We start from the raw sequence: 9,542 nt of genomic DNA on the forward strand, positions 1-9,542 counted from the left end.
TTTTTTCTTAAGTGGAAAAAATAAAAAGTAACAGATGTATTTTTTTCACTGTTTGCTAGTATCACAGTACATTTATCTTTTTTTATAATCTAGTATTTCTAGTATACAACAAATATTGTGGGATTTTTTTCCTTTTATTTATGTTTTAATAGGAATGGTGGAAGTTCCTTAAGAAGCGTGACGGTTCAGCTTTGCCTATATTTAAGCCTAACTTCTCTGTTTGAAGCATGACATAAATTTTAAAATTCAAATTCAAATACCAAAAACACTGTGAACACATGGATGTTCTCATATAAATAAAATTTGTAAAATCAGAATTAAAATAAATCAATTTCAAAACTGACAAATACTTTCACAAACTGCTTCTGGTTATTGACAACTTTGATCACAATCCAATAAAAATTCATGAAAGTAATCGGAAATATTATATTACTTTAGGATAACATGATATACAGAAAGAAAGGTATCATCAGAACTACAGAAAAGCAGGCAGAAATTTTACTTATGTATCAGTCAATCCAAGATATTATATGCTGAAGTAACTACAGGAACTCTATTAATCTGTATCAGATAAAAACAGGGTTCCTGTTGTCCCGACAAGTCCATATTACCTTATGAGGTCAATTGGCTGAAACTTGTAAAATACTCCATATCTTGCCCATTCTCGATACAGCAACTAAATAATAAAATAAAAACAAAACAAAGAAAAAAATAAATTGAGATAACTGTTCTTGTTTGTTTTTATAGACATTGACAAAAAGTTAAATTAATGGAGGAAAAAAAAAACAGTTTACTATAATTCAGTATAAACTTACAAATACATTTTTTGAACAGCTGTAGAAGACTCCAATCATGCCAGAAATTCAAGTACAGTGTAAACAAGCCTTTTCCCCATATACCTACTTCCTCCACATCATATTTATGACACTGCAATGTTAAAAATAAGTGTTTAAAGAGTAGGAAAAAAATGCCATAACCTCATGAAAATCTTTGAAAGAAGCAATTATACTCCTAGACTAAAATTCTTCTTTAATATAATTTATTTAATGTCTGGAATTATACCACAAGTAAGTACTGTGCAGTGTTTTCAGCCAAATGGTGAAGTGAGCTAAGAAGAGCTCAAAACTGGTAAGTTGGTAAGTAAAGATATACCAAGATGTAAGAAATGTGGCAAGACTTTTCTGCAACTATTGAGACTACCGTGTCCAGTGGACACTATATATATCTCCTTCTCTCCTCATGCTGCTCACGCACACACAACTTTAAACATTTAGTGTTGGAACTCCAAACTCACCTACCACTTACAAGCAGCACAAAAGGATGCCCTTCTGAGAGCACAAGAACTCTCAGTCCCTTAGAATAAGAAAGCAGTCAGGGGAGGCAGGAAATTGCCATGGCTTGGCAAAGACCTGCTGGCTAGATTGAAGGAGAAGAATGGATTTGACTGGCTGTTGGAAACAAGGGCACATCACCTGGGGACAATATAGGGATGCTGTCTGGACTGGAGAGGAGATTAGGAAAGCCAAGGCACAGGTGGAACTGAACTTGGTGAGGGATATTAAAAAGAATGAGAAGGATTCTATAGGTATATTGGCTAGAAGAGACAGCCCAAAGAGAGCATATTTCCTTTGGTAAATGAGAAAGGAGAACTAGCTAAGACAGATATGGAGAAGGCTGAGGTACTAAATGAGTTTTTTGCCTTCGTCTTCACTCCAGCCAGGAGTGAAGGCTAAATTCTCGTATTTCTCATGTCCCTGAAACTTGTACCCCTGAACCTCTAGCTGGTAACTGAGGGAGTAAATCTCCCTCTGCTGTAAGGGCAGAGCAAGTCTGAGATCACCTCATGAGACTGAATGAGACAAGTCTATGGGGCTGGATGGCATGCTTCCCAGGGTCCTAAAACAGCTAGCTGATGTGGTTGCTGAGCTGCTCTCCATCATATTTGAAAAGCCTTGGCTGTTGGGCGAAGTCCCTGGGGACTGGAACAAAGGAAACATCACTTCCATTAACAAGAAAGGTAGGAAAAAGGACCTGGGAAACTACAGGCCAGTGAGCCTCACCTCCATGCCTGAGAAAATCATGGAACAGATACTCCTAGAAGGCATGTTAAAGCATATGAGGGATGAGAGGGTGAACTGAGACAGCCAGCATGCCTTTCTCGAGTAAGTTCATGCCTGACCAGTCTGGTAGCCTTCTATGATGCGGTGACGACATTGGTGGACAAAGGGAAGGCAACCGGACTACCTGGACTTGTGCAAGGCCTTTGACATGGTCCCCTACCACATCCTTATCTCTAAATTGGAGAGATACGGATTTGGGCATGGACTATTCGGTGGACAAGGAATTGGTTGGAAGGCTGTAGACACAGGGTTGTGGTGAATGGCACTATATCCACGTGGAGACTGGTGACAAGCAGTGTACCCCAGAGATCTGTCTTGGGACCAGTGTGCTTCAATGTCTTCGTCAATGGCATTGATGACAGGCTTGAGTGCATCCTCAGCAAGTTTGCTGATGACACCAACTGAGCGGTGCAGTTAACAGGACAGAAGGACGCAATCCAGAGGGATCTCAACAAACATAAAAAAGGGGGCCTGTGTGAACCTAATGAGGTTCAACATTGCAAAGAGTATTGCACTTGGGTCAAAGTAATCTCAGATATGTACAGAGACTGGAAGAAGAACTCCTTGTGAGTAGCCCTGCGGAGAAGATTCTGGGGGTCCTAGTGGATGAAAAGCTTACACAAGCCAGCAGTGTGCTCTTGCAGCTCAGAAGGCCAATGGTATCCTAGGCTCCATCAGAAGAGGGGTGGCCAGCAGAGACAAGGAGGTGATTGTCTCTCTCTGCTCTGCACTCGTAAAGCACTATCTGGTGTACTGCATCTTGGTCTGGGGACCTCAATACAGGAAAGATGTGAAACTCTTGGGATGGGTCCAGAGGAGGGCCACTAAGATAATCAGAGGGCTGGAGCACCTCCCCTGCAAAGACAGGCTGAGGGAGCTGGGCTTGTTCAGCCTGGAGAAGAGAAGGCTGCAAGAAGACCTCATTGCAGCCTGCCAGTATTTAAAAGGAGAGGTGAATCAGCTTTTTACTTGGGTAGACAGTGATAAGACAAGGGGGAATGGTCTTAAGCTTAAGAAGAGAAGGTTCAGACTGGATGTCAGGGCAAAGCTCTGAGAGAATGGTGAGGTGGAACAGGCTGCCCAGAAAGGTTGTGGATGCTCCATCCCTGGAGGATGATGAGACTAGGTTGGATTGGGCGCTGGGCAATCTGGCCTAGTGCCAAGGTCTGGTGGCCCTGCATGTGGCAGGTGCTTGGAACTTGATGATCCTTGGGGTCCAATCCAACCTAAGCCATTCTATGATTCTAAAATTCTATGAAAAGGCGGTGCAGATCCTTCAGAAACATCTTACAAAAGGAGGAACAAAACTTCTATCCCCTGGCTGTTGAGTCAGGGATAAGAGGAAACATTTCAGAACGCCGTATCAACCCCAATATACTCAGCTACCATAGGTGAGGGACTTGTGATATTCTTCCTCGTTCTCTGTTTTGTTTCTGTAATCTACATGTTACAAGCTTGTTGGACTTTAAAAAGAAACCTGTGATAGTCCTTTAGAAGGACTTCCTGGAAAGGAAATCAGTAATTATGGTATGAAAGGCATCACATTGTTCTGAAACCAGTGACAGCTGCTGGATAGAAATCTCCACCCAATTAATAATTTGGCAAAAGAGTTAATGTGATAGTAGTGTATTTTATAACAGTGTACATACTTATTAATAATTCAGAAAGGACTTTCAACAAGATTTTCAGAAACAGGTGAAAACCAGAGGAAGCTTAGAGGAAACATCAGAAGAATTTAACAAATTTAGATGTCTATTCATCATGTTTTAACTTCAGAGGAAAACAAAACAAAACAACAACAGTAACGACAACAACAAAACACAAGATTTTCTATGGAAACACCTGAATTCTTTATATTCCTTTCACATTTTTATGCTGTGGAAGGACTATAGACAGTCTAAGAAAATATACTCATTGCAAATTATTTCTTGAAGTATAGACTAATTAAAAAAATAATAAATGAAAACAAGAATATGTTGATAAATGAAAGTAAATGAATTACATCATTGTTTATAGATTGTGAATGCAGAATATAGTTTTATCCAAAGACATGTCAAGCCTTTTGTCCCTAATTTCAAAAATGAAATAGAGAGGGTGAAGAGAGAAAGAGTAACACATAAGAGGTGAGGTCAGCTCCTTAAAAATAAGGCACTACATCATTACTAGTACAGTAGAATAGTGAGGAAACTACATTTTAAGAATGTTTCTGTGTGGAATTTCTGTGTCTCCCACGGGACTACCTGTTCCCTTTCTATAATCACTGTCTGTGGCTTGCTGGTCTCACAGAAACTGGAGCAAATATGGAGCAATGTAACTGCAGAGTTAATACCTTGGAGATCTCTACTATTCTGTCAGATTTGGCTAGAACTGGGCAGTAAGTTTAAAAATAGCAGGAGAGGAAGACAAAGCAAGAAACGCACACAAATCAGAACAAAGAAAACAGAGTACATTCTGCAGATAAATTAAATATTTGTACTATTGATTTCTTTAACAGAAACAAAAGAAACAACAAAGATTCTCAAAAACAGATAGTAAGATAACAGTAAGATATATAATTTTTTATTTTGCTATTTTTTGAGCTTTCCCATTCTTACTTTTCTAATTTTTAAAATGCCTCTTCTCCTGCAGATGCTGTGTGAAAGGATTAGATAAATATCAACAGAGCAATTAAGATTTGAATCCCACAGACACCTGTCTACCTGATTATTATTGTTCAGAATAAAGAAACTGGCTTGCAGCCATTTAAGGAAATGGAGCTATGCCAATGTATAATTGTTAATGATTCAGTTCAGAGTACTTTCTGGTTTTAGATAAGGGAGTAAATCCCACGCTGTTGAAGAAATTGAAAATTCTGCAATGAGATTCAAGGAGTGTAGAATCTTATCTTATAGAACATTGCTGTTACAGAGCACAGTCTTGAAAAATGCTTTGCATTTGTATGAAGAAATGGTGAAACTACGCTCAATTTTCTTCAGCTTCAGTAGTGGCTGAAGAGGATTGCCCTGGATGCCATATTGATATTTTCATATGAATTCTTGTGGTTACCTCCTTAAAATCACCCCTTGCTTAAAATCTGGTTTAGTTTCATAAATAACCGTACTAGTAAGTGCATTCACTGAAACAAGAATGTTAAAACTATTAAATTATTAGGACTGCTTGAAAGCTAGAGAATTGAAAGTGAAGAGCAGAAAGACAGGTCTTCTAAAATTTCAATCATTGTAGGAACAGTTTGCTGCGGCATTTTATCAGACAGCAGAATCACATTGGTTATGTTGGCTCCAAAAGACATAACACTGAAGGTGAGTTTATGGTATGGATATTTTCCACTCACATGTTGCATACACTAATCCTTAGACTTAGCAATACAATTTTATAAGATTAAGATTAGTATGGAAAAAGGAATGGGCTTCCTTTCCTGATTTTTACTAAGTTGACTAAATGAATTCTAAAAAGAGTTTCCTAATATAGTTTGTTGTATTTTATTAATTTCACTTAAAGCATAACTCTATGTAGATTTATGATAACATTTTTTCAATCTGCTTCTAATAATCTAGGGATGTTGTAATAATATATGCTATAATATATGACAACTGTGTAATTCCCACACAGGTAATGAATCCCATGTATATTTCTCAGCGTCAAACATATTTCTAGTATTGAAGGGTTAATTAAAAGTTTAAAAAACTAAGTTAGTGTTAATTATTATTGCAAGTTATTACCATGCTGCTGTGCAATGTGTTTCTTTAAAGGATTTTTTTTTCTTCTACAGCAGAAATCACACTGAAACAGAGAAGTATCTTTACCATAGTCTTAGGAAAAGATTATTGCAGTGTTAGGAAGAGAGTGGGTTTCATTGACAGTTCATTACTAATTCTAGTAGGACGTGACATAAACAATCACATGAAAATAGAGCATTTTCTCCAAGGAAATGCCGAAGAGGGTCAAATAATTATTAACCTTAATTACTGCTGCCTTATTGGCCTACATATTCCAGACTGGTTCTGTTCATCATTCTTTGGGTTTATACTACAGACTAGTGAAACAGAAGATGCAGACAAGTTAAAATGGCAAAACAAATAGAGATAGAGGAATAAAGCGCAAAAATGCCCCCCTTTCCTTTAGATCTGATCAAGGCCTGTCAGGAAATAAAACATTGAGACTATTAGATTCAGATAGAAAACAGATGATCTTACGCATAGAAATACTAGATTCAACATCTAGCCAGAAGAAACATGTGAATAATTAATTATTTCTGGAATAATTATTTTTAATATTTTAATTTATTTTTTATTTTATATTTTTAATACTTTTATTTTATATTTTTAATACCTAACACTTCATAGCTGAGTCTACTAGACAGGATAAAATGAAGGCAACACAAAATACAAGTAGTATGGTGAATGCTTTTCTATGTATTAGTGCTTTTAGGCCCTCTTTCCCCTTCTCTCATATTACCCAATTTTCCTACATTGACTACTGATCATTTACCTTCCTTCTCTCTAAAAAATGTTCTAATCTTAGAAGTAAACTATGCATCTGACTTTCAGAGTCCCTTAATATATCACCATCATCACTTTTTGTTCTGGTTTTATCAGTATTCCATATCATGACACCATGCAGCAAGCTGCTTAGTGCTGGAACATGGTGCCAGGAAGCTTCATTTTCTGGGTCTTAGCTACTGGTAGTGTCAGCTATTCTTACATGAGATCTGGCTATCCAGGAGGAAGATACACTCAGAAGAGACAGACTACAGTTCCCAGAAGTCTCCAGTACTTCCTACATGATCTCCAGTTCCAAGTAATGGAGGTGAACTAGACTCTTCTTCACATCTGGGCAGCGTGGTCGCAGCATGGTCGAAACACCTTTCTGTCCCATTTCTTTGATTTATTACCTGTAACTCTTTTTTATATCATTATCTTATATTCTTTTACCATCTGTAGTAAATTCATATCTCTCCCTATCTTAGTTGGGTAATTTTTGTTTTTCTTCTCACCAAAAAGGGGATGGGAGAGTGAAAGGGGCCAGGGAGGTCTTTTCCCCCTTCTACTCCCCTCCTGTCATGCATGAAACCCCTCCTGTCATGCATGAAACCACTACTCAGAGGCAATTTCTTCACAAACAAAAGGTTCAAAATTATAGACATAAGTACACAAGCTTTTGCATAGTTTGCTTTCCAATTTTGTCTGAATAGTAAATGGAATTGTATATGTCTCATGAAGACATTTTGTGGCTGAATATTAACACTATTTAACGAAAACAATAAAGATTATGTTTTCAGATTTTTACCTACCCAATATTGAAGAAATCAAATTTATCTGTATGATCTATGAACACATTCTTAATATCAAGATTTCAAATAATCATAGCTTGTGGCAATTACACCCAGAAACTACACTGAGTATTCAGCCAAGTAAATGGCATTTTCTTAACTCTCCTTCACATAACAGATGCCAACATATAATATCAAAGATTCAAAAACATTTACGAAATGATTTGCAAGTTACCATGAGTACATGCAACTTAACTTCTAATATAGTAAACATTTTAGGCCTCCAGACATTCTCTTTTTCTTCATCCTTCCCTTTTCCATTTCCCGACAATTTTCCCTCCTTACTTACATTCTTATTGTTTGAATGTCAAAGAAAAAAATACAAACAGTAAAGAATGGAATGTCTCTTAGCGGATTCCATTAATTAAATGTGTTTACACATTCCTAATAGTAAGTATATCTACTAAATATAGTCTGAAGAGATTGTGCATCCATTTCTCTTGTGCAGATGGTGGGTGATACATTTTCAAGTCATCTCACAGCTAGAACCGTTTTCTTTACAAACTAACTGAAAGTAGATTTTTTAAAATTTTATATAATTAAAGTAAATGTGCAATAAAATGAATAATACAATTATGTTTTAGTTTCATAATTATTCATCTATAGCATCATTTGGTTATGGAATGAGAATAATCTTGTAAATTCTTGAACTACTTTTGCATTTTAATAGATTGAAAAATATTCTCTCTGCGTGTGGAGCAAAACTTGAAGCAGTTCAAGATATTTACATAAAGTTAAATTCACTGAAATACTTAATGAAATGTAATAGAAAGTCTTACAAACAAATTTTAGTGTGCAAAAGGACAGAAAAATAAGCAATGTAATAAGTGTTAAATGCACTGAAAAAGTATTTGTTTGACTAAATATCGGTTGCTATCTTATGACAACATTTTGGACATTAATTAACATAGCAAATTAAACCTAACATTACACTAATTCACTAATTTTGTAATGTACTGTACCTTTCTTTCATTCATGTCATCATTTTGGTATTCATATTCACCCTAGAAAAAGAAAATGTAAAGTACAAACAGTAAATTCAGTAATAGATTTCTCAGCTGCTAATACAGCGTAGATTTTACTTTTAAGTCACAGTCTGAAACATATTTCTACAAAGGTTTTAATGGTAGAACTGCACACTAAAAATAATAGAATTTATTTTCATTGTCACAGGAAATAATCTTTAAAGTCTATGGACATAGGTCACTCCAAAAGTAATGCCTCCTATTTATTTCCATGGAAACTACAAAAAATACAAAGAGCACAATAACATTACTTGATAGAGCAAATTATCAGCTGCAAAACACTGCTTTTAAATATAGTCACCACAACTAGCTATGCTTCCAGCAGTGAACAAGAGCCTGAATACCACATTCATAATAATCTGTGTGGCCATCTGTAATGTGGCTTGTCTTTCATGTTGTCGCCACTGCTGAAACACACCACCCACCTGCTCATTGTGCTAACATCCACTGCTTCATTTCCATTAAATGTTTAGCTAGTGTCAATGAATGTCAATGGGTGCAATTTTTTCCGTATGGAGGAATTCAGTTCCACATCATTGCTTCATATATACTGCCATGTTAGACATCATTTTGTCAGACTGGCCCTCTTCTGCCTACTGCCATAAGGCAAAGAAATTTAATGGAATATTGGAAGCAGTGTTCAGTCTCTGTTATCATACAATTAACATCTGCTTGTGATGTAGTGGGCCAACACAATAAAACAGGAGGCATTGATTTTGGAATATCTTGCATGATATTGAGTGATATCATGAGAGAACTAGATTTTTAATGGGATATACATACATCATGAAGTGGGTATGCAGCATCATAAACGTTGTTTGCTATTAATGTGCTAATACCTAAAATAAATAAATAAATAGATAGATAAAGCAGAGAAGATTATTGATTTCATTTGATGACATCACATAAAAGACTGAGACATTTTATTGAAAATGATCAAAATCATGTAGATGAGTATCGACTAACACAGAAGTATAGCAGTATCCAGCTATGGTAAACATTTTCATAGAAAAGTTCATTTCTATATGTGCTTTTTCTTGAGTGAACTAACATGATATAAAGACAGTT

The 9,542-nt window shown here is 36.2% G+C and overlaps 1 long non-coding RNA gene across 1 annotated transcript; it reads right to left on the reverse strand.

Annotated features, from left to right (window-relative positions):
- Nucleotides 1–371: 371 nt before the first annotated feature.
- LOC109365076 lies at nucleotides 372–9,323 on the reverse strand. The gene is made up of 3 exons (XR_004158735.1): nucleotides 9,258–9,323; nucleotides 8,412–8,453; nucleotides 372–676 (listed from the first exon to the last, which is right to left on the reverse strand). It is a non-coding gene; the product is annotated as an uncharacterized LOC109365076 (long non-coding RNA).
- Nucleotides 9,324–9,542: the final 219 nt, after the last annotated feature.

Source organism: Meleagris gallopavo, chromosome 1, assembly GCF_000146605.3.
Source record: "Meleagris gallopavo isolate NT-WF06-2002-E0010 breed Aviagen turkey brand Nicholas breeding stock chromosome 1, Turkey_5.1, whole genome shotgun sequence".
In the NCBI taxonomy this organism is placed as follows: Eukaryota; Metazoa; Chordata; class Aves; order Galliformes; family Phasianidae; genus Meleagris; species Meleagris gallopavo.